At 41.0% G+C, this 22,309-nt stretch overlaps 1 protein-coding gene across 2 annotated transcripts in view; it reads left to right on the top strand.

Moving 5' to 3' along the window:
• FOXP1 (forkhead box P1) overlaps positions 1 to 22,309 on the top strand; it is a 610,819-nt gene that overhangs the window by 261,467 nt on the left and 327,043 nt on the right. The window contains exon 3 of one of the 2 annotated variants that reach the window (XM_007105389.4): positions 14,952 to 15,012. The gene's annotated coding sequence lies outside the window, so the exon portion shown is untranslated. Of the gene's footprint in view, positions 1 to 14,951; positions 15,013 to 22,309 lie in introns of those variants that run through there. The other variant, XM_007105390.4, reaches the window with a different exon arrangement.

The raw sequence follows: 22,309 nt of genomic DNA on the forward strand, positions 1-22,309 counted from the left end.
TCCCCTGCATCGGCAGGCGGACCCTCAACCACTGCGCCACCAGGGAAGCCCCCTAATCTCCTTTTGATGTGATTGATGTTTCCAACAGCCACGTCCTCGAGCCGTCACTTTTCCACATTGGTTGGGAGGCAGAGGCTCTTGTCTCTGCTTGCTTCCACGTCACCTGTGTGGTCTCAGTCACACAATGAATCTGTTCCGCAGGAGGGAGTGCCTGGACTAGATCCCCTCACAGGTACCTTTCAGCTCTAAAATGTGTTTGTTCTTCTCTCTCATCTGAGATTTTTCCCATGTAAGCCTTAGTCCCTCCACTTAAAAGTCTGGACCACACAGTGGGTGTAGAACAAATCTGAATTTTGGTCACGAAGACACAAGACATCTCATTTGACCCCCGGTCTGTTTTCTGGGGGGAAATGCTGGTCTCTTGTCCTTGGTAAAATTTGGTCAAGGAATTTCTGCTGAAATAAATCTATCACTTCGTATTCTAAATGGGGTTTGTGCTGTATTATTATTATTGTTATGATTATTTCTGTCACTGATAAAACTCCATGGAATGACTGGGTGGGGGTGCTGTGGCCTTTTCCCCACCCCACTGAAGAAGCTCATGAAAGATTGTGCGGTGTAGAAAGTGCCTTAGCAATTAAACAAAAGAAAGCCTGGTTCATATAAAGAGACATGTTTCTATATGGAAAATATGAGCCTTTTTTTTTTTTTTTTTTTTTTTACATGGACCAGGTGTGGATTAGTTCACTGAACCTTTCACCCAGCCGTATTCCCGCTTGTAATTCTTCTGAGGCATAGTTCAGCCAAGTCAAAGAAACATGTTATTAAAGGTGAGCTGAAAGGCATTTAAAAAATAAACAAACTGTTTAAGACCCTAAATCAGTAACAGAATCTATATGCACAGACTTGAAAAAAGTACGAGAAAATGTGTTTCAGTACCTTTGGGTTTCAGGCCAGATTCTTCTCTTACCTTCTTTGAACGTGGCCCCAAAGTCCGTTTTGGTCTTTGGCGGGACAAGCGGTTGCCACTCGCTTGGACTGTAGCCGTCTTATAGCTGATGATTTACCCTCCACTGAGACCAGTGGGACCCCAGTCTTAAACCTACGATTCTCCAGCTAATATTGAGGGAGAAAAAATAAATAGTTTGATTTTATTTTAGCACTGTGTTGTTAAGTTTAAAAACTGCTGTATGTTCTTTCCTTTTTCCTAGCCTGTAGCATGGCACAGAACCAGATATTATTACCAACTTGTAGAGATGATAGAAATCAAGCGTGGGAAGTTTTAGATTTACTTCAGTTACATTATCCCTGGTTAAAACAACAGTGGCTATCTTTTCCTTAGCACTCACTATGCGCCAGGCACTTTTCCTTCCCTTTCTTTCTTTTTTAAAAAAATATTTATTCATTTATTTATTTTACTATTTTGGGGCTGCGTCGGGTCTTAGTTGCGGCACGTGTGATCTTCGTTGTGGCACGTGAGATCTTTCATTGCGGCACACAGGCTTAGCTGCCCCGCAGCATGTGGGATCTTAGTTCCCCGACCAGGGATCAAACCAGCGTCCCCTGCGTTGCAAGGTGGATTCTTAACCACTGGACCATCAAGGGAGTCCCCAGCACTTTTCTAGGCACTTTTTAATGTTAATGCTCTTATTCCTCAAAAGCACATCACGTACTATCATTCAGCCCGTTTTGTGGATGAGCACACTGTGGGGCCGAGAAGTGAAGAAACTTGCCTGAGTTCACAAGGCCAGTAAGCAGCAGAGCTGAGTTTTGAACTCTTGGACTTGAATCTGTGCTTGTAAGGTCTGAACTCTTCTAGACTAAACTCTACTGTGCGGTACTGTTTTATAGAATACTGAGTTTGAACTGAAGCAGCCCCAGGCAACATTAAGAAATAGAGATATTCATCCCGTACATCCTGGGCCTTGCCACCTTCACCCCGACCCCCCAAAACTGCCATCAGGGTTTTTCCCTAATTAGAAAAATTTTCTTTCTGTTTTCTTTTGGTTGTTTTTATAGTCTCTTCTCAGCTCAGGACTGGGTATCATTTGTGTCCTGTCATGCCACTTCTCCGTTGATTATCTTCAGCTCCCCTTGTGATTGTGGGATTGCGGAAGGGCGTTCTCCCATGTTTAAAGTAATTCCAAAAATCTGGAACAAAGGAGGAGGGGCATTTTGGGGGTGTTCTAAGAGTCTTCCTGGCCCACTTTTGACAAGGTGAGCAGTTCCTTCCCCAGTTCCCCAGGGTGGATGCAGAGCTCCTTTCCGAAACTCTCAGAGTGAGCTGAAAAGAATCACCCCATCCCCACCTGTGCTGCTTTACCTGACAGAAAGGGGAGCGGATTCGGGCAACAGCTTCATCGGGTGCACTTCTGAGTAGCTTCGCTTCGTTGAAGGCCACGTGCTGAATTTGTCAGAGTCGTCTGCCGCTTTTCGGCCATTCTTGTTTTAGGAACGTTAACTTGCTGGATTGGGAAAGCGGCATCACATGCAGACAGCCACGTCAGCCTCCTCCCAAATGTCCCTTCTCGTTTGTCAAGTTCTGGGGGCATCTGGCAGAGCTTTACTGTCGTCAGGATTAAAGCTTCCCTAGTATCAGTGTTAATATGGCATCCTGTACATATCAGAAACCTTTTCAGCTAAGGAGCCGAGAGGGTGAGCCCCACAGGGTTCTAAATTATCCTGGCATTTCTTAGTGTATTTCTAGTGGGAGCCAGAGAGATGGTGAGCTTTGGAAGGTGGGAATGTTCTATGTCGTGAACATTGCGGTGGCAGTTATAAGACTGTATACTTTTGGCCAAGCTCATCAAATTGCACACATAAAATTGATGAATGCTGTTGTGTGTAAATTAAGCCTAATACTGATTTTTAAATATCTTAAAAAAAAAAAAAAAAGAGGGGTCAAAGTTGAGTGTAGAAGGGAGCTGGCATCTGCAAATGTCAGAGAATTCAGGAAGAGAGGCCTGGGAAAGGAAATGGGAAGAAAAGGAGCCAGGAAAACTTGCCTCATCATTTGGCATTTCTCTGGTGGCCAAAAGGTAAGCTTCTACTTTCGGGTCACTCGCGAGCACTGGGGGCACGTAGCTGCCAAGTTTTGCAGTTTAAGGACTACTCAAGTCAGGATGTGGGTAATCCTGGGAGAGGGCTATTTTCAGGGAAAGATTGCTGGGAGGTCTTCCCACCTATAGGGACTGTGTGAGTGGGTTCATGCTCGAGTGTCTCTCCCTGGGTGAACATGTCCACAGTAAAGTGCAGCTCTGGAGCCACTTTAAGGGTCTTTTCTACGTGCACCCGGAATGTTAGCCGTTGTATATGTAACAGAGGAATTAAGGAGCTGGGGTGAGATCCAGGATTCTTTTTATTCAATTTACATGGCGACCCGTGGTGTTCATTCCATATATATTTATTGAACAATGACCGTGTGTAGCTACTGTTCTGTATCAAGAGACAGCATGCAAGACAGATGAAGTCCTTGCCTTCATGGAGTTTATATTCTGTTAATTTGTCCCAAACTGAAATGCACACAGTCAAGATGCATCTGCCGGGTTTTATCTGTTGCCTAAACTTTCCCAGAAAAACCAAACAGAATGTTTCGCCAAAGATTGAAGCCGCCAGGAGCCAGATGTGGCCACGGGAAGAATATCTTCAAGAGCTTGTCATCTGGCTCCAGCTGTGCTAACCTAGGCCTGCTAGGCAGCCACGAGTTGTGTCTGCCAACTGGTGGCCAGACGCGACTGCAGGTTTAAACAATTAGCGGATTCCTTCACCCGGTGGCCGGATTCTCTGTGTGTGTCCTAAGATTACCACGGCTGTCCAGACCAGGAGCTTCTGTGCTCCCGGGCAGAAACACCCACAAGGGAACCGAAAATCAGCCCCTTGAGAAAATAGCCAAGGCCTTCTTATCCTGGAACATGGAGAGGGATTCAGGGGGAAACCACTGTCAGCAAGAAAGCAGAAATAAACGAGATGTGGCCCCTGCCATGCAAGTCTTGATTCCAACCAAGAGCTCCTGCCTGACCCAGAACGCCTGCCTGTAGCCTGCCCCTGCAGAAAAGCAGAGGAGAGTTGGCCTGTGAGGCCTTCTCTTTCCCAGTTATTGTGGTTTTTCACTGTTGCTTCTTTGTGAGAACCATTTATGACAACCTATGTTGATTTTACCCGCAAGAGATTTCCATTAAAAGTCTTAATTCCTACCTTTGAAAGCCATTGGATACCTACAGATGTGCCATGACTTTTCACATATCTACGTACATGAATACGATGCTTCAGCCTACCTGGTGTGGAAGATTTTTAAATAAAATGTGGTGTTGCTGGTTTCCTGGAGTAGGCAGTTTCTGTTGTCATATGGGATATGATGATTTTGAGCACCCATTGTTCAGCCAGTTCCTGATACCACAATAGTTGCTCAGTAAATGTAGAATGAGCCGAATAAGGAAAAATTCCCATGGGCATGCTGACGTTCAAGGACGGTGATTCAAAGTGAGTGTGGTTATTTCACATAATAAACGAGGGAAACAACTTACAATTTAGAGCAAAAAGACAAAAATAGTAAAGGTGCAATTGGAACACTTTTAGCGTTCTTTTTTCAGACGTCGACATCTAGTGTCCGATTATCACAAGTCACAAGATAGTGGAGATGAAGATTTCGAAGGGGGATTCTTCTGAGCCTAAACTGATCGATCCTTGTGGGGACATCTTTATTACAGTGAAGTTCCAAGTGGTCTTTCAAAGAAGCCCCGCTCTGAATAAGTAACAAAGACAACAAAATGGTTCAAGTGAGGAAAAATTTTAAGACACTAGTGTATGTGTAAAATTCAACTTTTGCATTCTGAGTGCATTGTGTAAATTTGCTGTGCACGAAACAGAAGTGAAGCCATTTGGTTTTGTGGCATTGGTGTGGGCTGGCTGAGGGGGGTGGGGGAGAAAGTTGAGGCATTGATAAAGTATGCGGCGAGCCAGATGGTTGCATTACACGTCTTTTGTGTTCTTGTTTGCTTCTTAAAGCAGTTGCAGAATTTGGCCCTTGGCGATATTTCTTCGTGCTTCTATGTTCTGCTACGAATTTACTTTTGTCAGAGTCCTTTGAAAGAAAAGCCTTGCTCTTAAAAAAAAAGATTTTTTTTTTTACTTACATTATAAACTTGTGAAGTCAACAGTGTGTTCATAAAAATATTTTTTAAATGTTACGTATGTTAGTAAATAGCAGGAAGATCAGCTTTTCTTTTTCCTTAGCACAGTAACTTCAACCATATTTTACTTCTGTTCAGAGATTTTTGCAAAATAATGAAGGTAATAGAATTGACGGCGGATGGATGGAGACAGACAGACAGAACGGCTACATTGTTATTCCAGTAATAATGGGGCTTATCTGATGAGAGAGTTTAACGTTTCCTCTTAGAACAAGTTGTCAGGTTGTGGTTTACCTATTGTGTTTTACCTGTGAGTCTGACTTGGTGATATTTAAGTTAAGTGCGAATGCTTTGGGGTTGGTTGGTGGGTTTTGCCTGTGTGTTTGCTTGGCATTTATTAGAACGGTTTATCACACCATCATTGAAATTTATATTTATTTCCTACTAAAAGCAAATTTTATTTTGCAGTCACCAGTGGAAAGTATATTTAAGATATTCTAACTGTATATAAAGGATGATATTTTATCAGTGAATGCTTTTAATAAGGAATTGCTTTGGAGCTAATTTTTTCCCATCATGATGGAATGCTTAGGATAATTTAATGTCCTTTTCACAGTCCCAGTTTCTGCTCAGACGAGAGAAGGGCACAAATGTATGATCCTTGGGCCGTGGTTTATTCTCCTGTTGTGCACAGATTTCCAGTCTTAGTTGGAACCTGTGGTCCCTGATGAGAAAACAGGAAACTTCGAGTCCTAACCCTATTGAAATCGCTGCCTGGTTTAGTCACAAGTCTGAGGCAACTCCTTCCAATAATGAAGCCATTGTACGCATCATATCTGATCAGTTCTTGAAATGTTTTAGTAAGTCTATCTTACAACATTATAAGAAGATAATCAGCAGCCTTAGAAGGTCCCCATCTGGACTGTAGAGTTCTTTTACTGAAAGATGTTTTGCCTTTTTGAGATAGCTCTCGCGTTTTATCATCTGTTCCGCTGAGATGAAGTGCATATGAAAAGTCAGTGACTCTGAATCCATCTGTTGTTATTATTTTCCACTGATAATTGGCTTGAACAATGAAATGTCTGTGTCTTCACCCTTTGAAACTGTACACCCTGTTTATTTTCTGGAGGTCTCACTTCAACTCCTCTACCCCCCCGCCCCCGCCCACCATTTTCCCCCTTCATTCTCTCTCAAGCTTGCAGCGAGTGGCGCTTGTGTGAGGATGACATCTTTGACTCTGTGCATCAGTATGTGTCACTCAGCATGTAAAGCTTGCATACGGATTTTTGTCACAGTCCCTCTGTCTGTGCTGTTTGCTCAGGGATCCAGTGCTCTGGCGGCAAGGAGCTCAGCTGGGGCCACAATGCATGGATCCCTTACCTGGATCGTCATCTTTATTTCACTCTCCTCATTAAAATATTAATTTCGAGGACAGTATCTAATACCTATGGAATTAGATACTACCTATAATTGTGTAATATATTCAGTTGCATCCAGGTTTGCACGATACAGAGCATTAATATTGGATTCCACTAACAGCATTTCCATTAGCTTGCTCAACCAGTATGAGATATAGATGAGCTGGGAAGCATAACTACCTGCCAGAACTGCCAAAACAGTCATTAGAAGCTCCACTGGGATAGACAAAGGCCTTTTTCACAGTGATATACTGATTAAATTTTGTTCCATGGTTTATTTGCATCAAGGTTAGATCACTAAAGTCTAGGCAAGAGGGTTATCTAACACGTGACTTGGAAGGTCATTTCAAGAGAAAACAGCGAAGAGAATAGGCATCTTGAGTTTCTTGGGGACCCCCTCTTAAAGAACCTGTATTTTATTTCAGGGGACTTTGGGAATTTTCAGATTTTCTCTCTGTATTATACCATAGTATATGTTTAAGATTGGTTGTTTTTGTTTGTTTATGTCACAGTTTTTTAAAACTTTTCAGTAATATTCTTTTGCTTTGGGGGCAGAATGATATAGCCAGGCAACAGTGTGGTGTTAATAAAATAAAACCCACCTTGGAAATAGAAAGCCACCTTATTTCCCTTGGCTAGCGTAATCGTGGTACATCCTCCGAGGCTGTGAAGGACCTGTGACCTCCCCTTTTTTAGTCCAAGTAATAATGTGGGCACATCCTATGGAATAGCAGGGCTGGATTTGCCCCCAGAGTCCTATGTGGCATTAAAAGGACGTAGACGCACATCATCTTATTTATGTTTCAAATGAAATCATTTAATACTGCAAAGGTTATTAAAAAATAATTGAGTTACTAAGTCCAACATGTAACTGGACCATACAGTACGAGGTTAGGGGTGAGTATGAGTTGACTCCATGGGCTGAGAAAATGCAGTAGTGAATTCCTAGTGCCCGCATGTTTTTCCTCTTGCTTAAATTCCTTGGTTCTAAGGACAAATTATGTTGAGGTATGGCATATTTTCTGCCAAAATGGAGAAAATTGTTGACTGTAATTACGTTATTTAATTGAATTGTAAGTGGTTGAGGCCACTCAGTTAGCATTCTTTCTAGTATATGGGTAATGTTTTTAAATGAGTGGTCATGGATTGATGACATTTGAAAGGCAGGCATTTGGGATGTATTTTTGGAAGACTCAAATTGTTTTTCTTAAATCATTAGTGAACTAAAGAGTGTAAAGGGACACTTTGGTTTATTAATTAGATATGTGTGAATATTCTGTGTGAGAGCATATATATGCACGTACATATATGTGCATGTATGTGTGTATATATTTTATATGTGTAAATATTTACACGTAGATGCAACAGATCTTTCTGGAGGTACAGACTCACAAGGATCGGTTTATAATGGGGCAAAGCAGAGAAACAAGAGGTGTATTTCTGACCTTAAATTGTGGCCGAAAACATGTGATTGTTTAACCCTCTCATTGAATATTAGAGCTCTAAATTCAAGTTACAGTAAAACTCTGCTGATGTGCCTTACTCCAAGTTCTTTTTGGAGTGCTAGAGATACAATAGCCCTGTATTTCCCATGCACCCCTGCCCTGCCCGCCCTCCGCCATACATTCCCCCCCACCCCCACCCAGGAGTGAGTTCTTAATTACTAATGAATGCAATTCATTTTAATTGTTATTATAGCAACAGAACATTTAACTGTCTCCTGTTTAGTCCTTGTCCTTTGGAACAGGCAGTGTCTCCCGTCAGAGGGAGGACAGGTAGAAGGCACAGCGGGCGTCTGATTGAGCCAGTTATTCATTTGCTGAGTGTTTGTGTTTATGCAAAGGGGCCTCTTCCTGCATATTTAATCTAGAGTAAGGCAGTGGCTTTTGTTGTGTTTAGCCCACATACCTTCAGTCCTTCCTCTCACTGCCGCCAGCCTGGGAGCCCTGAGAGCTCGCAGGCTTCCCAGCGCCTGTACTTTCTCCCTTACAAACTCTCAACTTTCTTCCGTTGTGTGAAAATTGCCTCTCCGGCCCCAAAGCTTCCCTTCCTCACCATGAACGGGTAAGTGTGTGCGAAGCCAAGGCTGATACTTTTGTTTCATTTTCCAAATGTTGAGAGGCTACTTTGCCCTCTTCTGGTCCTGGTTCCTGGGCCGTTTGTCAGTTGCTTGGCCGCGTTGAAATAGACAAGTACAGGTGCCTCTCAGGAAATGTGGCTGAATTTTCAACTGGCAGAGAGAGGCTCTTGGGAACTGCGGGGGGGCGGGGGGGGGCGGGGTGGTGGTGGTGGTGGTGGTGGTGTGGCAGAGAGAGGCTCTTGGGAACTGCGGGGGGGGGGGGGGGCGGGGTGGTGGTGGTGGTGGTGGGAGAAACAGAGAGAGGAAGATGGGGAGAGAGAAAGAGAACAGCTTTATTATTCTTTGTCCTAACAAATCCTGTTTTGTAACTGTCCTGCAGATAATGCTTCCATTGTTTGCTAAAAGCCTTCAAACAGTGTGTGAGACCGAACTGTAAGAAAGCAGTGAAACTCTGCTGCTGTATTGTCTATCCCCAGGCCAGGGTCCTCCCCGAAAGTCTGTGCCGGAATAGGAAGGGTTTTCTTCAGTGGAAATCGAATCGTCTCTTCATTGATATTAATAGCACACTGGAGATGTTGGCCGTGCTGTGCAGAGCGGCGGTTGGGAGGGAAGGAAATCTGATCTTGCTGGGGGGAAGATGACAGCCTCTTGGCCCCATGGTGGAGGAGACATCCATCCAGGCTCAGCCTGCATAATGGCATCCTGGCTTAACTGTTTACTCTAGGAATTTTAATCTTGCGCTGTTGGTTTTACTATCTGGGATCTTGATATTTTTTGTTCCTGTACTGTCTTTAGAAAGTACGATGTTCAGGGTCTTAACCCAGTCTTTTTTAAAAGTGAAATTTAAAAAAAAAAAAAGAGAGAGAGAGAGACCTAGAGAAATTGACACGCTGTGCACTTTGATCATTCTGGGGTATGATGGTAGAAATCGTGTGAGAAATTCAAAACTAAATTGCCATAATTAAGAAGGATGAGCTGTCCAAGGGAAGATATGTCCTATGTAAAGATATTTCAGAGGCTAGGAATTGTGTCCAGGGTCTGAAAGGAGTTTTCATTGCCAGTTAACTGTTGCCTCTGTTTGAGTGACTCTTTTCAACAGAAGAGTGTGCTGTTCCCCCGCAGGTCGGAAACCGTGAGAATGTGAATCCAATTTCATCAGCCTTATTAAAATATGTAGGGACTTGGGTCTTCTTAGGTACAAATCAGTCTAGAGACTTAGAAGCATTTGTTAGCAGTGAGGCCGCTGAAGGTTTTTAATAATAAAATTACAAATACCCTGTCTAATTGTAAGTATATGACTTTTATGCTCGGTTTTTAAGGGGAAGAATACTTTTTTTTTTTTTCATGAGGAAAAGTAACTCCGCCAGAGCACCTTCTGTGATTAGCGCTATTGTATTCTTAAATTTTGATTGATAGAGATAATAGTTTTCACTTAAAAATACAGACAGGTACTTTAACTTTCCATGACAATAGCTATTTGCATTTCTTTTATCTTTTTGTTTAACATTTATGGGGGCTGGGATGGATTTGATTATTAACTCTTGTTGCACACACTCCGCGTAAATCTAAAACAAAGGCTTTGTTAGAGCTTCAAAGCGAAAACAGCAAATATTGTTTTTAAGTTTCAACATTTAAAGCCTGCTAAGGGATACCTATAAAATATTTTCACAGGACCATGACCAAGGTTTTGCTTTCCTTAAAGGTAAGAGAGAGTGGTTTTTTCCAAATGAGATGGGCCAACATGGAGTTGCCGGGGGCCTGAAGTAATTCCACAGGCAAGCCTCGGCCAGCTTTTGCCTGTACCATGGGGCTTACTTCATGTAGAGTAGTCCAGATTCTTCTTACTAGAACGGACCCCAGGTTAGGTCCTCTGATTGAGTTGAGGGTCCCAGAGGGTGGGGAGAAAGGAAGGAAAATGTTCCTCGCAGCAATAGGAGGGGGACGTAGGGGCAGTGGTGGATCCCCTGTGGTAGATTTTTCTTTGATAAAGAGAAGTAAAAGAGATGTGGCCTCTTGTAAACCAGCAAACCTGGGTGATGGCCAGGGTCGCCTCTGGTCCCAGAGACCTGCTCGACACAATAGTTTTCCTTTTCTTTCTTTTCTTTCTAATTTACTTCCTTTTCCTCCCCCCCCCCCCGCCCCCTGCCCGTGTACTCTCCCTGTTTCTTTCCTTCTTTTCTTCCTTCTTTTCTCACTTCCTTCCCTCCCTCCTTCCTCTTTCTTATTGTAAGCCTGACTCAGTATTTGAAGTTATTAGAGCAGAGGAAAAAAAAAAAACAAACAAACACTTTCAGGTTGATTTCTAAGTGGATTTTCTTGTCTTGAGTGCAAGAAAATGAAGTGACCCTTGTATTATCATTTCTCAGCTAGTCGAGTTTGTGTTGAAGATAGTTTTGTTTTTCTAGGACGTCTTTGAAAAACAAGACAGAAAAGCCCACATGAGTTAAGATTCACAGGTTAAAGAGACAGCCGTCTCTTGGAAATTGGCCCTTGGAGATTTTCTGTTTTCTCAGATGAAGTATATGACATTGGATGGGGATATCTGGGAGGATGGGAAGTTTGAACCCCGTTTCTGGACTTCGAGAGAAGGGTTGCTCCAGCCAGAGATGAAACTCCTAACTGCCACCTTCACCATATGGCGCAGGAGCTGGCGTTCATCATCCTCGCATCCCAGGGACACTGACACACAGTAGGTTCTCAGCCAGCATTCGTTGGACTGAAGGTTGCAATGAAATAAGGTAGCTGTCCTTCATTCTCTTGTATACTTGTACAAAATGAAATATAATGCTGAAATCCTGATGCAAATCGTTTCCTCGAGCTGCCAGGAAAGAAGAGGGAGAAATGTTTTTAATGGCAAAAAAAAAGAGCGTATATTGTTCATTTTTCTTCTCGTGAAATAAAGTCACACCTCCATGTTTACCTGCACCTCGTTCCCGGCTAGGCCATACCAATTGGCAGGATCCCACTGGTTAAATTAAGGGCAAATATACTGATGGAAAGTATGAAATTGAAGCACTGTAGTAACCTAAGGGGTCTAGAGAGTGAAATTCCTTATGGGGAATAGGGGGAACTGGGGAGACAGAGGAAGAGGAAGGTACATTAATCTCCTAACCCAGGGATCTCAGCTGAAGAGTAATGTCATGGTCAAGGTCTTTATGGTCATCAAATAGCTTTAGGTAAGTAACATTATCGCAAACAGTAGTTAAGAGGCCACACTCAGAACAGTTTCTGGTGTTCACAGGATCTTAGTTGTACAGAGAATGCCATAAAGGAAAATACGTAATTTCTATTTACCGTATCCCTGGCTCACCTTTAAAAACCTATAACCAGTAGGAAACTTAGAGAGAAAACGAAAAAAAAAAAAATGAAATTCACTTGGTGCCAGCATTTTTTCTAAGAGGAGACAAGGGGGCTGCAGGGCAATATTTTTCTTTTTCTTTTTAACGTAAAAGCGTTACAGGGCTCCCCTGGTGGCGCAGTGGTTGAGAGTCCGCCTGCCGATGCAGGGGACACGGGTTCGTGCCCCGGTCCGGGAGGATCCCACGTGCCCCAGAGCGGCTGGGCCCGTGAGCCATGGCCGCTGAGCCTGCGCGTCCGGAGCCTGTGCTCCGCAACGGGAGAGGCCGCAGCAGTGAGAGGCCCGCGCACCGCAAAAAACAAAAAAAAAAAGCCTTATCTAATCGTTTAATTTTTAGTTTTGGTGCTTGTGCTGCCAGTAAACATGCAGGTATGTAGTTGATATATTTGATAAGGTGAAGTGTTTTGTTTTGTTTTTAATAGCAGTTTTAGAAATGGAAGTTTTATGCTTTGGAAAGAATGAAATGCAGATTTTTCTCCTAGTTGTTGATTTCTGATTCTTGTAGGCTAGTAATGAGGCAGACTCAGGCCCCAGAACTACTCTCTAATTTTCTTGTCTATTATATTGACACATTTCATTTAATTTAGCATGATGGCAAACAGCTGTTGAACTATTAATCTTTTTCTCAGCAAAGCTGGAAAAATATCTTTTAGATTACTTTGCTAATGTATACTAAAAACTAAAATCAACAGAAATAAAGTAATGAGTGGTCAAATGTACATTTGCATTAAAATTTATGGAACTTCAAAATGGAAGAAAATAGGGTTTGTACCCCACTGCCAATTTTTTATGTCTAAGTAAAAATTAAATGTAGCCAAATTTGTATTGCTTTAGTGATTATAAGTTGGAGGGTCAATTGTATAATATTGTTAGTATTAATTTTTTTCCTCCAGGGAAAAATTACGCTTATAAAATCTGTGAGGGGGAACCGGCTTATACTTTTGCTCTATGTTCACTTACCTACTGTTCTAGGTAGCTATAGGTGAGTAGAGAAACAGACGCAGTACTTACCTGGAAGTGTTCTGCAGGTTTGAATACAACACTAGAGATAACTTTATTCAAAGTAGACATTTTCAGCAGTTTTTTTTTTTTTTTTTTTTTTTTACAAACATTAAATTTTAATAACGTGCAATTGTTTGCCAGGCCTATATGATCTTTGCAATGCAATCTTATCTGCATTGCAAAGTCTGATACTATAGACCTGACTGCCAAAAATGCAAAAATAGATGCAACTCAATAGATAAAAATGAAAATTAGTTTAGAGTGCACACGTTGGAAAACATCTCAAGTGAAAAGGAGGGAGAAAGGGCGTTCTTGCCCTGAATTGAGTAGGGTCTGCCAGAGTTCACTTACTTTCCATTTAAGATTGGATGAGTGGTGGAGATGGAAATTTCTGTTGTGTGAGACGGTTGCCGTGCCTCGTGTCTCATGAGCTCTTCTTATTGGCATGGGGCGGGGCTGCTTTGTAGATCTCAGCATTACCTCGAGGACCCGACCATCACAGCTCTGTTTTCTTATCACCGTTTGCGCTCTAACCAAGTTCTCACCGCTGGAGAAACCGATCCCTGGCGACACACCTCAGCAGTAAAGCACACGATTTTCATTTTCGATTTGAATTGTTTTGTGTCAAAACAAAAAGGTTTGGGGCAGGTTGCAAAACAGTAATTTCAAGTCCCAGAGCTAGGGTTTTCCCCCACCCAAATGGTGAACATTTATGGTGAAAACCTCCAATTTCCTCTAACAGTAAACATGAAAATTATGATTTCACTCAGAGCCTGCATTTTTTCCCAATCTTAATGGCAAGAATCTGCATACACTTGCTTGTGGAAATGTCATAAATTGGCCTCCGATCAATTCCTCAAAGATAGTACACACCAAAGTACCACTTTCAGATTTTTAGCCCTAGTGAAATAAGATTTAACTCTTCTCAATGATGTTTGCCTTTCCACATTCAGGGCCAACAGCCGAGGGATGAGCAGAGATATATTCTGTATCAAATTTAAACCACTTCATTACATATTGTTCTGAAGAGTAAGCAAAAGGATATTAACGTTTTAGTAATAAGATGGTATGACTTCACCATCTTAAGAAAATATATGTATATATGAGCATTTGGTCAGTCGATGTGGAATCAATCCTGTACCCTGTTGGTAACTTGATCAAAATTAATAAACAAATGTTTTTCTTTTCACTCGTGCCATATGTTGATCCCAGTTACATGGGCAGAGAGAGGCAGCTTGTAATGTTTCTTAAAGGATTATACACTGTTTTGCATAAGGGAGCATGCAGATGCAGGAGTTAGATGTGTTCCGTGCTTCCTTTGTGTTTTAGGAAGCTTGATTTCGGTTGTTGATTTCATCTGACACGAGCCATTTTTATTGAACTTAGTAGGTCTGGTGGAAGTATGCTAAGTGGAAAACATTGTGTGAACAGCTTTCACCCACCGATGAACCCCCCCCACCCCTCCGCAAGCTGAAAATTGTGGTGCTTTTATTCATTTTGAAAGGTCCAGAGTGGCATAAAGCATCTTGTCTATAAGAACTAACGCTCTTGCAAGGGCAAGAAAAATAAGCCTCTGCTTTAATGAAATTAGAGATGTCGTGGATGTTAACCAAACAAAGACACGTTCAAGTAGCAGTCTGGTTTCCAAAAACAAAGGCCTATGACTCACATGTTATTCCACATGAAATAAATTGATAGACAACAAGATGAGAAAAAGTTCATAGGCAAAATGTGAAACGCTTCATCTTGACTTTTTCCGTCCAAGTTGTTATCGTCTTGAAGAGCTCAAAGGCACATGGTCCACTAAGCGGAGGTCTTGACGCTGGTTTTTATTAACTCGGAGAGTCTTTTGCCATTAAATAGAATTGAGTTCTTTGGTTGGTTTTCTTGCATCTCTCCCAGGCAAATAGGTGGTTGCTACTTTGTCTTGACATTCAGATTTTGATATTCTCTTTTGTTTTCAGGGTAAGAAGTGACCTTTTGAGGTGACTATAACAGAAGATTGCTTTACAGAAGCCAAAAAAGGTAAATGCAAATATGATTAGTGGAATTACATCTAGGACTCTGTCTACCAACTTCTCGGCATCTTAATTCGGTTCTTTTCGGATCTACATAATTATCAAACATACATGTATTTATTTGTGTGTGAGTATGTATGTAGCATATTTTCGGAGGCCTTTAAAGAAAAGATTGCTGTTAACAAATGGTTCACGTAGTCACATTCCCCCGCCCCACCCCCCCAGATATTATCAAACTTTTCCCCTGTTTGTGGAAGTCGAATTTTTTTTTTTTTTTTTTTTTTTGGTTGTTGACTTGGTAGGTTTAAAGTTAGAAAGGAATATTCACATCACAAAAGTGGTGATTCATAAAATTAACTTGCTGCGAACAGGAGTAACGCATGTCTGTCTTCTGTGCTGAGGTGGTGTCTTCCGATGGCTGTTCATCTGGCTGCTTTATAATCCCTTCTTTCAGAAATTAATAGTCAGGCGCCATAGCAACACGCCGCGTTGATGTAACTGCCGTGTGGCGTGGGGCATGTCCCTGTGATGTCAGCGCTCAGCTGCCTTGTTCTCTTGACCTTGCTTGGAAATCAAATGGGTAGTTGATTTTAAAATTCGAAGTTTTCATAGAGACTGGTGTAGCTCGATGAATTAAAGCTAAGTTACATTTTCTCAAACTCACTTCTGGAAGCAGGGGCAAAGAAAGCACTCTGGTTAAAACGGTTCTGGAGGCTACATTTTTTTGTTTTTTGATTCCCAAACTATCTCTCCGGTGAGGGCAGAGGTTGCCTCCCTCAAGTTCATCTTGCAGGTCACTTTCAAGTCTGATGTTTCTCAAGGAGCAAGTATCTTCATTTTATTTTTGAATCTTGGCCAGCGTTGTTTCCATTTGATTGAGTGGATTTGTGTCTGCTTTAAAACACTTACTTGCCAGCCCGGTTACTACACAAAGCCTTTGCTCAGATCTTACCAAATTAGAGTTTATGAATTTGTAGGATACAGACTTCTTATTCTTCAGTTGAGCAAGGTCTTTTGTGAAACTTTGATAATATGAAGATTCTTAGATCGGTTTTGTTTTTACTCTCACCCAGGGTTTGGGGGTTCTAGAAGGCATTATCAAGGTAGGGATTTGTTTTTCCAGTTGCATTCTGGCACATTTGATTTGGGCCCAAAAAATCCAACCAACTTTCCTCGTTTCGCTGTCTTTGTTGTTTAAATTAAACCCTGTGGGAAGCACCTAATTGTCCTCCAAAGAGGATATGTTACCTTTCAGATGTTCTGGCATGGAAAGGGTTGATTCCAACCCGTCATTGGGGCTCTCAGGTCCTACCTAGCATGATCTCTGGCAAAGCGCTTCCCAGTTTCCCAGTTTTAGTCTACTTCAGGGCTCTGCAGCCTCCTTCTGTAAAAGGCCATCCAGTCACTAATTGCTGTTTTGTGGGCATTTTGTCTCTGCCACGGTTAGTCAGCTGCATGTTGTGTGTTCTGGTCTCTGTGATCCCTGCAAGATCTCAATCCAAGGTGTTCCTCATTGAAAGCCATGCCAGGTGCTGAACTCATTTTGTGCTGTTAGCAAAGATTTCTGGTGCAGCTAAAAATTGTGATGAAACAAAGCTGGAAAAGTGGTTGAAAAGGTGAACTATCCCTCCAGCTCCAAAAATGGGCTTAATGAGTAGGTTTTCATTGTTGTATTTGGAATCACCTGTAAGCATAAATTATTTTTCTCCTGACTGATGTCATTATGATGACCATGCTTACACCCATGACGTGAAAATATTTGAATTTGTGCAGTGTGATTTTTCCCAATTCCATGATGCTGTTCAAGGTTAAAGATATCATGAGTCAAGGGCAAGTTTGGGGAAAAAAAAAGTTTCCAGGAATTTGTCATTAGTTGACTAAGAAACGTAGTCCATGCGGAGGAAAAAACAAGCTTTTTTTTAATAATTACTGTCAAGAACATGGTGTAGTATACAGTATCCTGCAAATCAGGGACGCTTTGTCAAATTTAAGGAGAATAGAAAAATTTTGTCCTCCTGATGCCTCCTTTCATAAAACAAAGGAAGCTGAACAACGAATTCATCTAATTTTTCTTTTTGTCTTGACTTCTAGGAATCTCAGAGTAAGAGTTTTTGCTTAAGCTTAGTAGTATCTGTGAACTTCAACTTTTTGTTGTTGATATTCTGCTTTTAAGTCAACTTCATTTTTCCTACTCCCCATTAACATTTTATTATTGAACTGTTTTTCTTCTACAGTATCAATTCCATTTGTGTTTTGACTCCCTTTTCAGTTTTTTTAAGAAATAAGATATATAGACAAATAAATAATAACTTACATGTACTCTTTTACCTCTTAAGAAGCTCAAGGATCCTTCAAAAACGAATCCTTACATATCTTGACCTCTTATATATGAAGGAAAAAAAGATTTTTTAAAAATATAAAATCTAAAAAAATTTATAAAATGGATAGAATGCTTAGTCTTTGAACAAACCTTAAACAAAGATACTGTGCTGTCCAGTGATGGTCAAGAGACCAGTACCATCTTACACACTACTCAAGGGATAGAGATTTCAGATACCAGGAGCTCCTCAGTCAGTGGCATGCCCAAATCCGAAATCTGGGACTCATTAACGGTCAGCATAAATGCAAATAAATGTGCCTACAGTGGCACTCTGGGAACAACTGGTTATGTGCATGAAAGTGGCCAGGAAAATTCAGAAAACCAGATGAAGACATTTTTCCAAGTTAGATTCAGAGATCTGAAAGATCATAAATAACACTCATCATACTTGGTAGTGATAGAACAATTTCTTCCAAGTAGATTTGAGCACTTTACAAAATGGGTCTGGTTGCTGGCATCCCTGAGAGGTAGCCGGTAATTATTATGATCCCCACTTTACAAACTGGGAAACCGGTCACATTAGTAGCTTATCCAAGGTCATGTAAAATATCAAGACTGGAGCTAAAAAGACAGCTTGCTCTGGTCATAATTATATTGATGCCATTCTATCATGGCTGCCTTGGTTTGGTGGTTTAATATATAGGTTTCTGTGTCATTTTTCCCCCCTGCTTTCCCCAAACATTTGCAATTCACCCACACAGGTTTTTGCTAAGACTTCAAATCCAATTTGTGAAATTCATTGTCTTGGATTCAGTTGTGAATGACAGTGAGAGTTAATTGATGATAATCATGAAACTTATATAGATTACAGTTAAATGGTTATTCTTTAAATATTGGTCATCTTCAAACTTCATTTTTTGTGTTGCTTCAGTTTTCTAGTCAGCTTGTTAATGAGAAAGTGAAAAAACAATCTAAAAGGGTGATCATTGCAGTTTTTCTTCCACCCCCAATTTGAGCTGTTTTTTTGTTAGATTAAGGAGTGATAAGGCATCTTCATAGACTTCACTCATTGTGTCTTACATATTACAAATTATTTCTTGGTTACAAACAAAGTTAAAAATAACTATCCAGCCATTTTTAATGGATTCATTGGGTCTTTCGAAAGTGTATATTTACATGATTCAAATGTTTACTTAGTGACAGCGATATTCTGAGTTAAATCCATTCAAAATGACGTCTTTATAGCATTAAGCATTTGAATTATTTGCCTATTCATGAAGTTGTTATAAAGACACTGGGAAAGAGTGATACCAGCTGACCACATTGGCTGAAACGACTAGTCAGTTTAGTTAAGCGTTGAATTCCATCCTGCCTCCTCTTCACACTCATATACCCATGCCTGGGTTGTAACACTCAGAGTTAAGACTAGGCTGATATAACATAAAGACTCCAACATACAATGGCTTTAAATCAAATAGAAGTTTACTTCCCTGTCTCATCTAATAATCTGGCCAGTCTAGCTTGACTGGATGGGTTCTTTTCTCTTTTGTGCTTCTCTGCTTTGGGCCTTTGTCCTTATCTACATGGTTGAAATACAGTGAAGTCCAAGGCAAGCAATTTTCTTTGAAGCAAATGATTTAAAAATTGCACACATCACATCCATTGACGTTTAATTGGTAAGATTATGATCATTTCACAAGAAGCTGCAAGGACTGCTGGGAAATGTCTCTAGCTGGGTAGCCAGGAGCATGGGAGAATTGGAGAACAGATTTAAGGGGACAGTTAGGACACAAGCAACTTGATTGGTTGAAATGCCTCAGTCCAGTAATTTCATTCATTCATTCATACATACATACACATGCACGTACTATATGTGTATATACGTTAATTCTTACTGCAGGTATTTATTGATGATTGTGTGCTAGGTGCTAGGATCATTAGCGCTACGTAAGAAGGATACCGTCTCTGTCCTCCTAGAGTTTATGTTGTAAAGGGGAAGACAGACATTATGGATGATGGTGACAGGTATTCACAAGGGCAAATATTGGTTGCTCTGAGAAAGTGTTCTCTAACACAGAGACCAGGGTGTCAGGAATTTATGTATTTTACTATTATCGGAAAGCTAAGTTAGACTAACTTGATTTCCTTGTATCTTTCATGCCAGTGTCGTTGTGAATGTTATTAGGCATGTTAATTTTTTGTTAATAGCTCTATTGAGATATAATTCGCACACATTACCGTTCACTCATTAGAAGTGTACTGTTCAGTGGTTTTTAGTATATTCACAGAGTTTGTAACCATCATCACAGTCTAGTTTTAGAACACTTTCATCACCTCAGAGAGAGACCCCATACCAACTAGCAGTTATTCCCCTCAACCCAGCTCCTGGCAACAACGAATCTACTTTCTGTCTGTAGAGTTTTACCTTTTCTGGATATTTCACATAAATGGAATCGTACAATATGTGGTCTTTTGTGACTGACTGCTTTCCCTTAGCACAGTGTCTTCAAGGTTCATCCAAAGCATTTAAATTTTTAACTGTCCTACAACCTCAGAGTTGTATGAGTTCCTACTCCTAAATCCAGCAAAATGGTGGCCTGAAGTATTCTCACAAGGGATGGCATTGGGGGGAAAATGACTGTTTTCATGCTGTTTATATTTCCATAGAAATAGACTTGGCCTCCCAACAGTTAAACTTCAGAATTTAAATGTTTGCATTTTAAGTTAGCTGTTTTTAAACATTGTTAGCCATAATGCTAAACTCGGTAACTCTGTAAACAAGAGCTGTCTCTCTTGAATGTTCGTTTCAAAGAAAATAAATTTTAAATATTGATTTCCAGAGAAATATGCTCAATAGAGTTCTTTTTCAAGCAGAAGTCACTTGTTGAAATGTACGTGAAGGCACGGTTTTTGTAGTAAAGACAACATTTGCAACAATTATCAAGTAGCCATATTTTGCACAGTGAACAGTAAAAATACACGTAACAAATGGTTTTAGTCATGTTTTCTAAATGACGTTTTTGCTCTTTCATCTGCCAAGGGCACAAATATCAAAACTGCCTACCTAGAGCATCTTCGGAAGAAGTTCTCAGCTTAGGTGAAAACCTAACAGCTTACCAGAGTTGTAGGAAGTTGTAGGAAGTATTGCCTTTCCTTGGCAACTCAGAAATCTCAGAGAAAATCTGAAGCTCAAAAACGTATAAAAACAAAACCCTGTTTAGGGTAGCACATCTGTGGTAACCTGGACTGCATGCTTTCTAATGTCCTGGTAACATCCAGGACCTTAAAGGAGGAAATGGTATATGAATGGTAGAATCCTTATTTTGAGTCTGTTTTAGAAGTTGACACCTTCTGCCCAGGGCTGAGTTTGGATTTGAAGTTGATGGTGTCTTTTTAAAAGTCTGCTGGTGAGTAGGACTTTCATAAATGGAAAATGAAATTAATCGTTTAAGTTTGTACTTCTCTGTCCTTGATCTGAACTACTGTACTTCCACGGCCTTTGCATGGGTTGAGAGTGAGGGGGAGAAAAATGAAAAACTTGAAGTATTTGTGCTCTATTCAGATGCACTCTTTTTGAAGTGTGAATGTTATGCAGACTTTCCCTTGTATGTTGTATATTAGCATGTATATGGTATATCATTACAGGTAATTAGATGTTTTGTTAATTATCTGACAATGGAGTGAGTTACTTAAAATTACCTTTCAATTAAAAAAAATCTTGCATCATTGGATACGGATTGTGATGATTTCGGTTCATGGATTGGCATGGATCTTCACTTTCTCACCCTTTCCTCCAGCCCGCTCTTTTCTGGAAGTCAATTTCCCTTTTAAAGGCTCCTGAGCAGTCCCTGGAGGCCAAAGGAAGTGTCCTAAAATCCATTCATTACATTCTTTAAAGTTTATTCAGAGCAGTGATTTTCACAGGGCACATTGGGACCCATTTGTGGTTTGGGAAATCAATTCAGTGGGCTGTGCCCAAGAATTAAAAAGAAAAATAGAATAAGTATACAACAGAGCAGAAAGAAATAGAGTAGAATAGACCTGCACTGTCTACTTTGAAACCACTGGCCACGTGTAGCTATTGAGCCCTTGAAATGTGGTTATTAGCCCAAACGTACATGCTGTAAGCTTAAAATCCACAAAGCCTTTCGAGGCGTTTGTATGGAAAAAAGAATATGAAATATTTGAATAATCTTCTTTATTGATTACACATTAAAATGAGCATAGTTTGGATACACTGGATTAAGTAAAATATTAAAATTAATTTCACCGTTTCTTTTGACTTTCTCCAGTGTGCTTACAGTTACCTATGTGGCAGGCATTGTATTTCTGTTGGGCAGTTTTGCTCAAGCTGATGGGTAATAGAGCAGTGAATGACACAGCGACAAGCCCTCTGCTTACGGCTCTAGGGGGTGTGGACAGGTAGGGGAACATAATAAATAAATATGAGGTGACAGGTGCGGTGGAGAAAATACAGGCGGACAAGGGAGGTCCAGTTGCCAGAGGGAAGGGGGTTGCAACTGTAAATAGTCAGGGTAAGTCTAACTGAAGCACAGGCATCTGAGCAGAGATAAGGCATGTTCTCAAAATAGTACGTTGGCCACTGTGGCCAAACCAAAGTCATCCAAGGAGGAGAGTAGTGGGGGACAAGGACAAGCAGTAACAGGGCCAGACCTAGTAGGGCATTAAGGCTCACTGGACTCTTAATCTCTTAGTGAAGTAGGGAGCCGTGGATAGGTTTTGAGATGGGACAAGATGTGAGTCACGCTTTAAATGGATCACTCTGAAAATGGGTTTTTTTGCTTTTTAAAAAATAAATTCATTTTATTTATTTATGTTTATTTTTGGTTGTGTCGGGTCTTCGTTGCAGTGCACGGGCTTTCTCTAGTTGTGGCGAGCGGGGGCTACTCTTCTTTGCGGTGCGCGGGCTTCTCATTGCAGTAGCTTCTCTTGTTGCGGAGCACGGGCTCTAGGCGCGCGGGCT

This window comes from Physeter macrocephalus, chromosome 18 (genome assembly GCF_002837175.3).
Source record: "Physeter macrocephalus isolate SW-GA chromosome 18, ASM283717v5, whole genome shotgun sequence".
Taxonomy (NCBI): domain Eukaryota; kingdom Metazoa; phylum Chordata; class Mammalia; order Artiodactyla; family Physeteridae; genus Physeter; species Physeter macrocephalus.